The 13,800-nt window shown below is 45.9% G+C and overlaps 1 long non-coding RNA gene across 1 annotated transcript; it reads left to right on the forward strand.

Moving 5' to 3' along the window:
• The first annotated feature begins 11,706 nt into the window (after positions 1-11,706).
• LOC118598469 lies at positions 11,707-13,589 on the forward strand. The gene is made up of 2 exons (XR_004947541.1): positions 11,707-11,960; positions 12,280-13,589. It is a non-coding gene; the product is annotated as an uncharacterized LOC118598469 (long non-coding RNA).
• Positions 13,590-13,800: the final 211 nt, after the last annotated feature.

The raw sequence follows: 13,800 nt of genomic DNA on the forward strand, positions 1-13,800 counted from the left end.
AAAAAAAAAAAAAAAAACTACCTCACTAAGAGATTGATGTGAAATGTGCCTTCTCGAACTCGTCAATGTGCAATATTTCAGACTCTTCAAATGGCTCTTTTTGTACTTTTATTATTCTATTTTTATACCCTTTGTATTTTTGTTTATCATCCTATTGATGTAAATATTGCATATTCATCCAACAGTGACTCTGAGAGCTCAGCACACTAATTCCAATATGCTCCAATGTACGTTGTTGTATACATGGCAAATAAAAGACCTTGAACCTTGAACCTTGAACCAAACTATCCACAGTTTATCCTGCTTTTCTCAGACTTTAATGTTTTAAAAAACAAAAGTTTATTGGAAATGATAAATCTCTATTTCATTTATTACTGCAGTTCAGCAGAGGAGGAAAGATTTGGTCCTGACAAAAAATGAACATGAAAGTGTTATGGAAATTTTATTTTTGATGTTTTTATTTTATTTTACTGAACGTTGATTGAAGTTTAGAATTTAAAATGCCCTTCACTTGCACTTGGGCTTTTGTTAGGCATTTTATGTTACAGCCTTTTATTGTTAAGAAAGTTTATCTCAATACAATGTTACAAAATAAAGTATTTCTGATGAAAACTATAAATGTTACCATTCTTGTTTTCATAATTAATGTAGAACTGTTAAATAGTTAATTTTTTAAACTATTAAACTGTTAAATTCCACATTTTCTTCCTTAAAAAAAGGCCACATATTAATTTGCGATTAATCGCGAGTTAACTCAGGTCAAAATGCAATTAATCGCGATTAAAAAAATTAATCGCCTGACAGCTCTAATTTCTACACTACTCCGTCAACACAAACTTGTCTGAGCAATGTAATAAGCTAAAGAAATGACTTTAGCCTGAATGAAAACCCAATGATGATCTTGTGGCGACGGGGTGTTAAAAGAACGACGGGTGGTAACTGAGGCGGACTATCAGGCTGACGCCTCACACAGACTGGGCAAGGCAGTTGGACCACTGACTGTATATAATAACTAGACAAAGCAAGCCCCCCTACTTCCGTGTTCTATATAGGAAGTACCACTGGGTTGCAAAAAGGCCAAAGTCCCATTGACTTACATTGAGAAACAGACAGTTATTTCTCAGTCATTTTATATGTCAGAATAATCATTCTTCCTCTGCTGTTTTCTGCTTAACTTCTTTTTTCTAATCCTATTTTTTTTAAAGATTTTTTTCCATCATCACAAGTTATTAGAGTTATGAATTGACCAATCAGATGTCTCAATAAGCGTTTGTGGGTTTGATGTCGACCGTCTGGGGGGTTTGAGTGACAGATGACGGGTAGCCAATGGGAGCAGACTTCATCAATGAGTCCGTGAAGACCTTTTAACACCTACTTTACAATTCAACAATGTACCAATCACTGTCCTACTGTTGTTTTCCTCAATGGAATGTACCGATGCAGCAGTTTAAAACAACCAGAGGAACATGCTGTCGACATTTTTAGGTGAGGATTTACTCTGTAGAAATAGATTTCACTCTGAGGTTATGTGCTTTGAACTTTTTTGTTTGTTTAACGTTCGTTTTTCTTTTTTTCACTGTTTTGGTTGTAGCTTATAAATTTTAAGTTGCATATCATACGGAATGGCACAGCTCCTTCATAAAATCACCAACAAAGTTTAATCTTCAATTTTAAAATAATTTTAAAAGTTTTTACAAAAAAAAATCCATCCATCCATCCATCCATCTTCCTCTGCTTCATCCGGGACCGGGTCGCGGGGGCAGCAGTCTAAGCGAAGATGCCCAGACTTCCCTCTCCCCGGCCACTTCCTCCAGCTCTTCTGGGGGGACCCCGAGGCGTTCCCAGGCAAGCCGAGAAACATAGTCTCTCCAGCGTGTCCTGGGTCTTCCCCGGGGCCTCCGCCCAGTGGGACATGCCCGGAACACCTCACCAGGGAGGCGTCCAGGAGGCATCCGGATCAGATGCCCGAGCCACCTCAACTGCCTACTCTTGATGCGGAGGAGAAGCGGCTCTACTCCGAGCTCCCTCCGGGTGACCGAGCTCCTCACCCTATCTCTAAGGGAGCGCCCAGCCACCCTGCGAAGAAAACTCATTTCAGCCGCTTGTAGTCGGGATCTCGTTCTTTCGGTCACGACCCAAAGCTCATGACCATAGGTGAGTACTGGAACGAAGATCGACCGGTAAATTGAGAGCTTTGCTTTCTGGCTCAGCTCTCTTTTCACCACAACGGACCGGTACAGCGACCGCATAATAGCGGACGCAGCTCCAATCCGCCTGTCGATCTCACGCTCCGATCTTCCCTCACTCGTGAACAAGACCCCAAGATATTTAAACTCCTCCACCTGAGGCAGGAGCACTCCACCCACCGAGAGAGGACAAACTACCTTTCTCCGGTCGAGAACCATGGCCTCAGACTTAGCGGTGCTGACCCTCATCCCGGCCGCTTCACACTCGGCTGCAAACCGCTCCAATGCATGCTGGAGGTCCCGGTTCGATGGAGCCAACAGAACAACATCATCTGCAAAGAGCAGAGAGGAAATCCTGTGGTCCCCAAACCAGACCCCCTCCGGCCCCTGGCTGCGCCTAGAAATTCTGTCCATAAAGACTATGAACAGAACCGGTGATAAAGGGCAGCCCTGCCGGAGTCCAACATGCACCGGGAACAGGTCTGACTTACTGCCGGCCATGCGAACCAAGCTCCTGCTCCGGTCGTACAGAGACCGGACAGCCCTGAGTAAGGCTCCCCGGACCCCATACTCCCAGAGCACCCTCCACAGGACACCACGGGGAACGCGGTCGAACGCCTTCTCCAAATCCACAAAACACATATGGACTGGATGAGCGAACTCCCACGAACCCTCCAGCACCCTGGAGAGGGTGTAGAGCTGGTCCACTGTTCCACGACCAGGACGGAAACCGCACTGTTGTTCTTGAATCTGAGGTTCGACTATCGGACGGACTCTCCTCTCCAGTACCCTGGCATAGACTTTCCCAGGAAGGCTGAGGAGTGTGATTCCCCGGTAGTTGGAACACACCCTCCGGTCCCCCTTCTTGAAAAGGGGAACCACCACCCCAGTCTGCCAGTCCAGTGGTACGGTTCCTGTTTGCCACGCAATGCTGCAGAGACGTGTCAGCCAAGACACTCCCACAGCATCCAGAGACTTGAGGTACTCGGGGCGAACCTCATCCACCCCTGGAGCCTTGCCACCGAGGAGCTCTTTGACTACCTCGGTGACCTCAGCTTGGGTGATGGACAGTTCCACCCCAGTGTCCTCAGCCTCTGCTTCCTCAACGGAAGGCGTGTCAGCAGGGTTGAGGAGATCCTCAAAGTATTCCTTCCACCGCCCGACAATGTCCCCAGTTGAGGTCAGCAGATCCCCACCTGCACCGAAAACGGTGCCTGCAGAAAACTGCTTTCCCCTCCTGAGGCGCCGGATGGTTTGCCAGAATCTCTTTGAGGCCAACCGATAGTCCTTCTCCATGGCCTCACCAAACTCCTCCCAGGACCGAGTTTTTGCCTCCAACACAGCCCGGGCCGCAGCTCGCTTAAACTGCCGGTACCTGTCAGCTGCCTCTGGAGTCCCACAAGCCAGCCAGGCCTGATAGGACTCCTTCTTCAGCTTGACGGCAACCCTTACTTCCGGTGTCCACCACCGGGTTCGGGGGTTGCCACCACGACAGGCACCAGAGACCTTGCGACCGCAGCTCCGGAAAGCAGCAGAGACAATAGAGGTGGAGAACATGGTCCACTCGGACTCCATGTCACCAACCTCCCTCGGTACCTGCTTGAAGCTTTCCCGGATGTGGGAGTTAAAGACCTCCCTGACGGAGGGCTCAGCCAGACGTTCCCAGTAGACCCTCACAGTACGTTTAGGTCTGCCGAGTTTTTCCGGCCTCCTCCCCCGCCAGCGAATCTAACTCACCACCAGATAGTGATCAGTGGACAGCTCTGCCCCTCTCTTTACCCGAGTGTCCAGAACACACGGCCGGAGATCACCTGAAACGACTACAAAGTTGATCATCGATCTCCTACCTAGGGTGTCCTGGTGCCAGGTGTACTGATGGACACCTTTGTGTTCGAACATGGTGTTTGTTATGGACAAACTATGACGTGCACAGAAGTCCAACAACAAAACACTGCTCGGGTTCAGGTCAGGGAGGCCATTCCTACCAATCACTCCCCTCCAGGTGCCACTGTCATTGCCCACGTGGCCATTGAAGTCCCCCAGGAGGACGACGGAGTCCCCTGTTGGGGCACTTTCCAGTACCCCTTCAAGAGACACCAAGAAGGCCGGGTACTCCGAACTGCTGTTCGGCCAGTAAGCCGAAACTACAGTCAGAGACCTGTCCCCCACCCGAAGGCGAAGGGACACGACCCTCTCGTCCACCGGTACGAACTCCAACACCTGGTGGCTGAGCTGGGGGCTCACGAGTAAGCCCACCCCAGCCCGTCGCCTCTCACCATGGGCAACTCCAGAGTGGTAGAGAGTCCAGCCTCTCTCGAGGGACTGAGTTTCAGAGCCCAGGTTGTGCGTCGAGGTGAGCCCAACTATATCTAGTCGGTATCTCTCAACCTCTCGCACCAGCTCAGGCTCCTTCCCTCCCAGAGAGGTGACATTCCATGTCCCAAAAGCCAGATTCCATGACCGGGGTTTGGGCCGCCGAGGCACTCGCCTTCGACTGCCACCCCAACCACAATGCACCGGCCCCTTCAGAGCTCCCCTGCAGGTGGTGGGCCCACTGGGGAGTGATCCCACCTCGCTTCTTTGGGTTGGACCCGACCGGGGCCCATGGGAGGAGCCCCAGCCACCAGGCGCTCGCCTCCGAGCCCCAACCCCAGGCCTGGCTCCAGGGTGGGACCCCGGTGACGCCAATCCGGGCGACGTAACCGTATCTCTGGTGTTGTCACTCATAAAGGGGGTTTTGAACCGCTCTTTGTCTGGCTCGTCACTCAGGACCTGTCTGCCATGGGAGACCCTACCAGGGGCAAAAGCCCCCGACAGCTTAGCTCCTGAGATCACTCAAGCACTCAAACCCCTCCACCACGTTAAGGTGGCGGTTCAAGGAGGAGAAAAAAAATAATTGAAATAATTTTACGAACACATGTTGGCAGAGGTGGTTGTTGCGTGCGTCGAGGCGATCTTGAAAAAAATGCAACAAGGCCATTGAGGTGGGCATAAAAGATCTTGCATTCTTTAAGCTTTGAGGCCCTCTGAGTCAATACTAAATTGAGCCGATGTGCATAGCAGTGTATGAATAAAGCCAAAGGTGCTCTCTCCTTAAATTTAGCCTGCACCCCATTTAATCCAGAAGACATGACCGCTGCGCCGTCAAAACACTGTGCCACAACTTTACCCAGACATTCGTTTTCCACCAAAAACCAGATAATGAGACATGCAGTGTCATCAGCTTGCTTCCCACTGGTAACATCTTCAAATCTGACAGCACCGGTGTCCGTTACAGAATGCAGAACTAGTGCGAGCTGCGCTGGGTTACTCGCGTCTGTTGTCTCATCCACCATAACAGACACAAACAGAGCTTTATTAACTTCAAGAATCAAGAATCTTTATTATCATTTATACAGAGCAAAATGAAATTTCTGCCAGCAGCTTCTTTGCTAAAATTTTAGAAAGAATAAGATAAATATACTATATACAAGGTGCATTACAGTTAAAAGACACGGTGAAAGAGAAGTGGACATTGCACAACAGTTAAGGTGCAGCAAGAACATAAAAAAAAAATAAATAAATCAGTGCACAGAGACCTGAGAGTTATTGTTAAGTCTATTTCCTTAGACTTAGGGTGGGTGGGTGGATGGGGAAGAAGCTGTGTTTCGATCTGTTGGTGTGGGTCCTGATGTTCCTGTATCTCTTCCCTCTGGGAAGAGATACAACTATTTGGTGTCCAGGGTGGGTAGGGTCTGCAGCTATACGACCAGCCCTCCGTTGGACCCGGCTGTCATGCACTGAGTCGAATTGTGGGAGCGGTTGACCCACAATCCCCTGTGCGGTTTTCACCACCCGGGCCAAGTCCTTCTTGTCTTTTGCAGTGCAACTCCCGTACCACACTGTGGCGCTCAGGCAGAGGATGCTCTCTATGGTGGCTCTGTAAAAGTTTTTCAGCAGCTGAGAGGAAAGTCCAGTCCTTTTTAGTTTCCTAAGGAAGAAGAGTCTCTGTTGAGCTTTCTTCACAAGGTAGAATGCATGCACTGAACAGGTAAGGTCAGATGTAATGTGGATCCCCAGGAACTCGATGTGGTCCACTCGCTCCACCTCTTCCCCGTGAATGAGAAGAGGGATGTGTTCTACCTTTTTAGACCTCCAGAAGTCCACTATGACCTCCTTGGTCTTGGAGGTGTTTAGGACGAGGTTGTTGTCGGTGCACCACCCTGTTAGGTGCTGGATCTCCTCTCTGTAGTGGGTCTCATCATTGTTTGATATGAGACCCACAATGGTGGTGTCATCTGCAAACTTGACAACCATGTTTGTAGGGTGGATAGCAGAACAGTTGTGGGTGATTAGAGTGAAGAGGGCCGGGCTGAGGACACATCCCTGAGGTGTTCTTGTGCTCAGGATCAGAGTGGATGATGTGGAGTCTCCAATCTTCACCACTTGAGGCCTGTTGATAAGAAAGTCCCTGATCCAGAAGCACAGAGAGGCAGGCAGTCCTAGGTTGTGGAGTTTCAGTATCAGCTTGTCCGGGATCACAGTGTTAAATGCTGAACTGAAGTCCACAAACAGCATCCTGACGTAGGTGTTGGTGTGCTCCAGATGAGACATGGCCACATGTAGGGCTAATGAAGCTGCGTCCTCTGTTGATCGGTTCTCCCTGTAGGCGAACTGATGTCTGTCCAGGGACTCAGGGATGATGTCCTTGATGTGGCTCAGGATGATCCTCTCGAAGCACTTCAAGATCACTGGTGTCAAAGCCACAGGGCGGTAATCATTGAGGCAGGAGACAGAAGATTTTTTTGGTACGGGCACAATGATGGAAGACTTGAGGCACACAGGTACTGAAGCGAGCTGTAAAGACAGGTTGAAGATGTCCAGAAAAACCCCCGCCAGGTGTTGTGCACACAGCTTCCTCTATTCGCTCTCTGTACCTGCGTTTGGCCTGGTTGATGCCCTTTTTCAGTTCTGTTCGGGCCTTTCTGTAGGCCAGCCTGTCACCTGATCTATAGGCCACATCCCGAGCCTTGAGCAGAGACCATACCGTGCCATCAAACCATGGTTTTTGGCTTGGATACACTTTGATGGACTTTTTGGGCAGGACAGCATCAGTGCAAAACTGCACACAGTTCAGAACAGTTGCTATATAGGTCTCCAGGTCTGAGCCGTCTTTAAACACCTCCCAGTCAGTGTGATCGAAACAGTCCTGCAGAGCTGAGGTAGCCTCTTCTGTCCATACCTGCACTGTTTTGATGTTCGGTTTGGTTCTGCAGATCAGCGGTTTGTATGTTGGTATCAGCTCCACCGAGATGTGATCCGACATCCCCAGATGGGGAGCTGCTGCAGCTTTGTATGCTCCTGAGATGTTGCAGTAGACTTGATCCAGTGTGTTGTTGTCTCTTGTGGGAAAATCTACAAACTTCTGGAACTTAGGAAGCACTGCTTTGAGCTCCACGTGGTTGAAGTCTCCTGCCACAATCACAGCTGCATCCGCGTTAGAGTTCATGTGCCTGCTGATCAGACAATATAGCTCCTCTAGCGCTAGCTTGGAATTAGCCTGCGGTGGGATATATACAGCTATGATCAGGATGGAGCAGAACTCTCTCACCGTCTTGAAAGGCCGGCATTTCACGGCCAGATATTCCAGGTCCGAAGTGCAGTGTGTTCCGATGATGTGTGCGGCTGTGCACCACGAATTGTGGATGTAAAGCGCTAGTCCTCCTCCTCTGCTTTTCCCGGAGGCTGCAGTTCTGTCCGCTTGGAACAAAGAGCGATCCGCTAGCTCCACCGCGGCGTTTGGTGCGTTTTCGTCCAGCCACGTTTCCGTTACAATGGACACACAGCTGTCCATTCTCCGCGAGACGATCCGTAACCGAAACTCATCCAGTTTGTTGGCGAGCGATCTCGCATTGGCGAGGAAAAGACTGGGAAGAGCTGGTCGATGCAGGTTAGCATGTAGTACTGATCAGGTCTGATCAGGTCGTTTTGTGTTTTGCCCGACGTCCCACTAAACACTTTATTAGTGGACAGGTGGTAATGTAAATCCGTGTCGCTCTCAGCAATGAGAGAAAGAAGCTCCACGTAGTTTCCTGTTTGTGGATCCAGCGCTTTCATCGTGCCCCTGAAATGAAAGTTCCTGCTTGCCCCCAAAAATGACACAGTCTGTCAAGAATGACTCTGAAAGATTTCTATATTAAAAGTCCAATGAACCAGGCCAGTTGTAAATTCCTCTTTGGTTTATTCTTTTTGAAAAAAGGGAGAGAGAGTCAAAACATAGGCTCTGTACATTGTAGTCTCTGCTTTGGGTCACTCTCTCTGAGTTCAGACACACACAGACAGTTTTATAGTAAAACACATAGGAATTCCATACATGGGCATAACGGAGCAATGGGGTCAACTTGTTGCCATGCTGTTGCTAGGCAGAGAAAGTCTGTTCTACAGGAGATGGCACGAGATGTCACGGAACTAATCCATATACGGAGTTGTTTTTGAGCACAGAATTTAGACAAAGAAATTCCAGCAGCTTGCTGGACACAGACAGGTGCACACAGATATCCTTCATACAAAGTTTTCCAAGACACACACACATAATCTTGTAAATATTTTCAACACAGTCTATCAGTTTTCTCAAGATTTCCCTGTTTTTCTTCACCTTTTCATTATGGAGCTCCGTTTCCCTGCGCACTTGCTCGCTCAGCTGTAGATCCACTCTGGTTTCCCCAAAGGTTTTGGAGAGAACCGCTGCTTGTAAGTGTCCGGCGGTGCTTTGATGCTTCGTTGCTGCCTTGTTAAGGCAAGACAAATTCACAAATCCAGTGTGGCTCCAAACACCATGCCGATCAGAGGCAAATAACAAGCACTCCCAGCAATACAATTTACAGCGTTCCTCTGAGCCTGTGAGACAAGAGTACCGCTCGTAGTTAGTGGACTGAAAGTGGCGGACAAATCCTTTTCCTGGTTGTGACAAGCTTGATAACTTCGGAGTTGCCCGACCTTGCTTAACAATGTCCAGCTTTTCTTGAAAAGTCCGTCTTGAAAATGGCTTTGACAGTAAGTCTGCAACCAGATCCATTTCTTCTCCTTCAGCCATTGTGGGTTGACAAAACAGCTATTAAATTTGATATATTTGCTTGTGCAGCTCCCTGAGTCGCTACAGATGCAGTTTGCTAGATCTGGCTAGTACACTCTCTGACTATCCAATCAACGCGTGTGAAAATGCTGACGTTTCCGTGCGCCTGCTAGAGCGCCTTGGTGTCGCCTACTCCAAATCTGATTGGTTGAAGCAACAGTTTGATCGACATTTATTTTATGCTACAGGGCCCACAGAACTGATTGTGAAGGCCTCCAGGCAGATTTCTTTGACCCTAGCAACAAATAGTGCTGAAATGTGATTGGTTAAAAGCTTAAATATGAAAATACACGTCTGGAAGCAGCTCAACCAGGGGCTAGCAATGAAAGAAAGCGGACAGACCATTTGGAATGATTGAATACATATTCATGGACAAAATAGAATTAATATCAGTCTGTGATTCAGATATTTTTAGGCCAGCAGAGAAGGCCTTGCAGGCCCTGACGGCCCACCACTGTTAGAATATTAGATATGATTATTTGTGATCAAGAAGGTCAATAATGACGATATTCATTTGCTGTAAAAGTGAAAATACTGGAATCCTAATTTATAACTCAAACTTCAACAATTAACTTTATTTAAAAAACAAATAAATAAAAAAAGAATGAAATTGTTCCTGAGCATTTAGAGATTCATCTTTCATAAGGTTTTTTAAAAAAGGTAAATCAACAGTTTACTAAAATATTTCATATAAAACAGTTTTATATAAATATACAGCATATTAAATTACTTATCTTTGCTATAACAAAAAAATACAAGCTGCTCCTTGACACGGTGTCAGTAAGATTTCTTATTTGTTCAAATAATAATGCAAAACAATGTATTTCCCTGAAGTTTTATTGTGAAAAACTAAAGTGAGATACATTTTGAAAAAAACTGTTAAATCTGTTAATCTTTAGTGAAGAGACAAAGTTGTGATGCAAAAACCAAGTTGTTCTTCATGGTCTCCATGGAAACAGCTTCTCCTGGTCTCATAGACTGCAGAGACGTCACTGATGATGAACTCACTAGGAACTGATGGGATGGTGAACATAGAAACTTCCTTGCATTTTGCAAGTGTCTTGAAGCGCCCTTCATTCTGACTCCACCTGTCTGGAATAGGTGATGGAGGACCCAAAGGGCAGGAGACCGGGCTTGGAGGCAGAACCTTCAAACATTTAATAAATAAACTGAAACATGAACAAAAAATGGATCAAGAAAGGAGTGTCCAAAACAGATCAGATGATCTGATAAGGAAGAAGTGAATAGCAGACACTGAAATAGACTGAAGGTAATTCACTGAAATGAAGACGACTGTGAATCATGACAAACCTGAAGCTGGTGTGACTGAAGGACAATTCACAACAAAAATGACCAAACATCTGGACCATGAAAATAAATGGGGATTCATTTGACTTCATTTTGGTTGGAGCCAGAAGCCAGTCATTTTCTATGGGAGACATCATACTGACTCGGCCCAGTTCTCAGATACTGTCAATGGTGTTTCTGTCATCCGTCACGCTGTTTGTCCAGAATGGAGTGTTGGAAATGTGTGGAACACGTCTTAAGGATTGTAATGACATCTGTGTCACCAACTTGCTGCAATCACAGTTGAAATGGCTCCAGTTCTTTTTATTGATTTTTTTTCTCTTTGAGCTGCACGTGGTTGGTCAACATTAGAGATGGGATTTCTGCAGGGTTCTCACAGGGTCTTAAAAAGTCTAAGAAACATTGAATTCATGAATGTGGAAATAATACCTTAAAAAACCTAGAAAAGTCTTGAATTTATATTTCTGAGCCTTAAAAATTGTTCTTCTAAAATTTTACTTTATCATGTTTCTAATCAAAAATTACATTTTTTACCCTGAATTCTTTGATGAAATGATGTGAATAAAGAGCATCAGAACCAATCGTTATGCAGCGATACACTGGATGTCCACTGCTGGCTGAAAGACAATAGAAAACTAAAAAGAAGCTCTACAGCATCACAGTACAGAACACAAACAAAAATGAGAGAAGCTTCATTTTGGATGATGGAGAAATGCACATTTAACGTGACATTGAAGAATAAAACATCTTTGAGGTTTATTACACGTCTGTAAAAAGAGACTTCAACTTGGATCAATGCTAAATCTGCAAAGCACTTAAAGATGGAGCTGAAATTCTCCCATGATTCATTGCTGTTTGGAGGTGAGCTGAGCAGAAAGAGGAAGTGGACTTTTTCTGCTGATTGTGCAGAAACATCAGTTGGTTTAGATGCAGCCACAGGCTGATGTTTGACTTTCACACATCTGGACTTCTTTACTGAAGCAGATGCATGTTGTCCTGAATGTTCCTGAATGTTCTTCTTCTCTGCTTCTGCTGGACTCTTCTGATCTGCTGCTGTTGATTCACATCTTTGCACTTTTTCCAAACTTTCTGATCTTCTTCAGTTCTGAACTCTTTAGAAGAACTGAAGGAAGAAAAACATGAACTTTGTCTTTAAATGAAACTCTTTCTTCTGGATTCAGGTTGAGGAACTGCAGTTTGTCAAAGATCAGCTGTGCTGCTCTGGTCACAACTCTGAATTTAAACCCGTCCCACCTGACAGAACTGGACCTGGAATATAACAACCTACAGTCTTCAGATGTTCAGCAGCTCCAGGATCTGGTGGAGAGTCCAAACTTCAAACTGCAGACTCTGAGGTCAGTAGAGGGTTAGAGTCAGTCCAGCTGCTTCCAGATGTTTGGTCCTAAAGTTAGTCTGAGAGCAAAGATGCAGAGTTTCCTGTGAAGCTGCAGCTTCTCAGTGAAGCTCTGAGGAGAATGATGACAGGCTTCAGGACAACAGTCAGCCAATCAGAGCAGCAGAAGCTCCAACAGGTGAAGATGACAGGAAGCTGCTGCTCTGAACAGAACTGAAGCTCCTGCTGCTCTTTCTGCTGCTGTGCTGCATCACTGACTGACACACCACCATCAGATAGAGACAAAACTTCATCTGTGTGTTTCTGCTTTCTGTTTGCAGGTGGAAAGGAATCGCTCTTCCCTTTATCAACTGAGCAGAGAGGACCATCATCATCATCATCATCTGGTCTGCAGAGATGTTGTTCCTGGAGGTGGAGAGCAGAGTGATGGAGGAATCAGAGGAAGTGGAGATGATTGTCAGAGCTGCAGCATGAACTGATCTGAGATCAGCTCCACTGTCTCTCTCAGCATCAAGTGGACAGTTATTGTGCTGCAGCTCCTCCGGTGGACTGATGGAGAACTGCACTTCATCTTCTCATTCTAACTTGGAGTGTTGGGAAGTCTTCTGCTTCTCTTCTCTCTCTACTGGGAGCTTCTCTTAACTTTGTCCACACACTCTTGCTGTAGTTTTCTCCTCATGTGTCCTGAAACTGTTTCTCTGAATGATCTGTGTTGGTGATTCATCAGATTCAGACATGATGGTTTCCTGCAGAAGCTCAGAAGTCTTTTCTGGTGTTTCTTGGACTCCTGCATGTCTCTGTACCACAGAGTGGACCAGCATTCTCTGAACATCCTTCAGCTGGTCCAGAAAGCAGCAGCATGGCTGTTGACCAAAGAAAGAAAACCTTCCAGCAGTTCTGGCCTCAGGATTCTCCATCTGGGAGCATTTTGGTTCTTCTTTTTCATCGTTCATCAGACCTTTCAGAACCACAAAGTGGACTGAGTTCCTCTGATTAAAGGCTGCTGGGTTTTGTATTTTGTTCATTATTTTACAGGATTTTGTTCTATTGTAACCATGGTAACTGTGGGAACCACACTCCTGTTTACTCTGAGTCCTGAAGCAGAAATCCCACCAGAACTAACAAAAGTCTCTCAGTTGAATCATTTTTATATCATCTCTGTTCTGTTGATGATAAAATATTGACTCATGTAGTTTGAAAGACTCACAGTTTTAGTTTGATGTTTTCTACAGATTTGATTGAACTTCCTTTTTCTTTGTTGTTTTCTGGGTAAAACTCTGTTCTTTTTCATGCTGACGGCATTTTTAGCTTCAGTTTTTAAAGGAGTTTCATCTAAATCCAGTAGAATCTGATCATTTTCTAGAAAGTCTGAAACTAGTAGAAACTTTCTGAGCATAAAGCCTGTTTTCTCCAGAGGACATGAATGAACAGAGTGGATGTTAGTGAGGAATGACAGAGAATCACTTTGATGCAGCTGCTGCAACACTAACTGCATTGAAGCAGGAGGGAGAAGGGAGACACCTGCTGGCTGTTTCCAGAACTGCATCTTAGTGTCTAAAGGTTCAAACTGAAAGTTGTCTGTCAAATTCCTGCAGCCTGTTTGGATCTAATAAATGCTCTTTCGAATCAACACTGTGTTTGAGATTGATTTTGTCTTCATTCTGTCTTTTGACTTACCAAAGAGTGAGCAGTGACTGTTTTAAACTAAAACAATAATGAACATTTTGGTTCAAAACCATCAAAACATTCCAGAACGCCACTTCCTGTCAACAAATCTACAAACAAGCATTTGCTCTAAATCATCTTCAATGACACTCAATGACCACTAACATGAGAAGAGA

This window comes from Oryzias melastigma, unplaced genomic scaffold (assembly GCF_002922805.2).
Source record: "Oryzias melastigma strain HK-1 unplaced genomic scaffold, ASM292280v2 sc00804, whole genome shotgun sequence".
In the NCBI taxonomy this organism is placed as follows: Eukaryota; Metazoa; Chordata; class Actinopteri; order Beloniformes; family Adrianichthyidae; genus Oryzias; species Oryzias melastigma.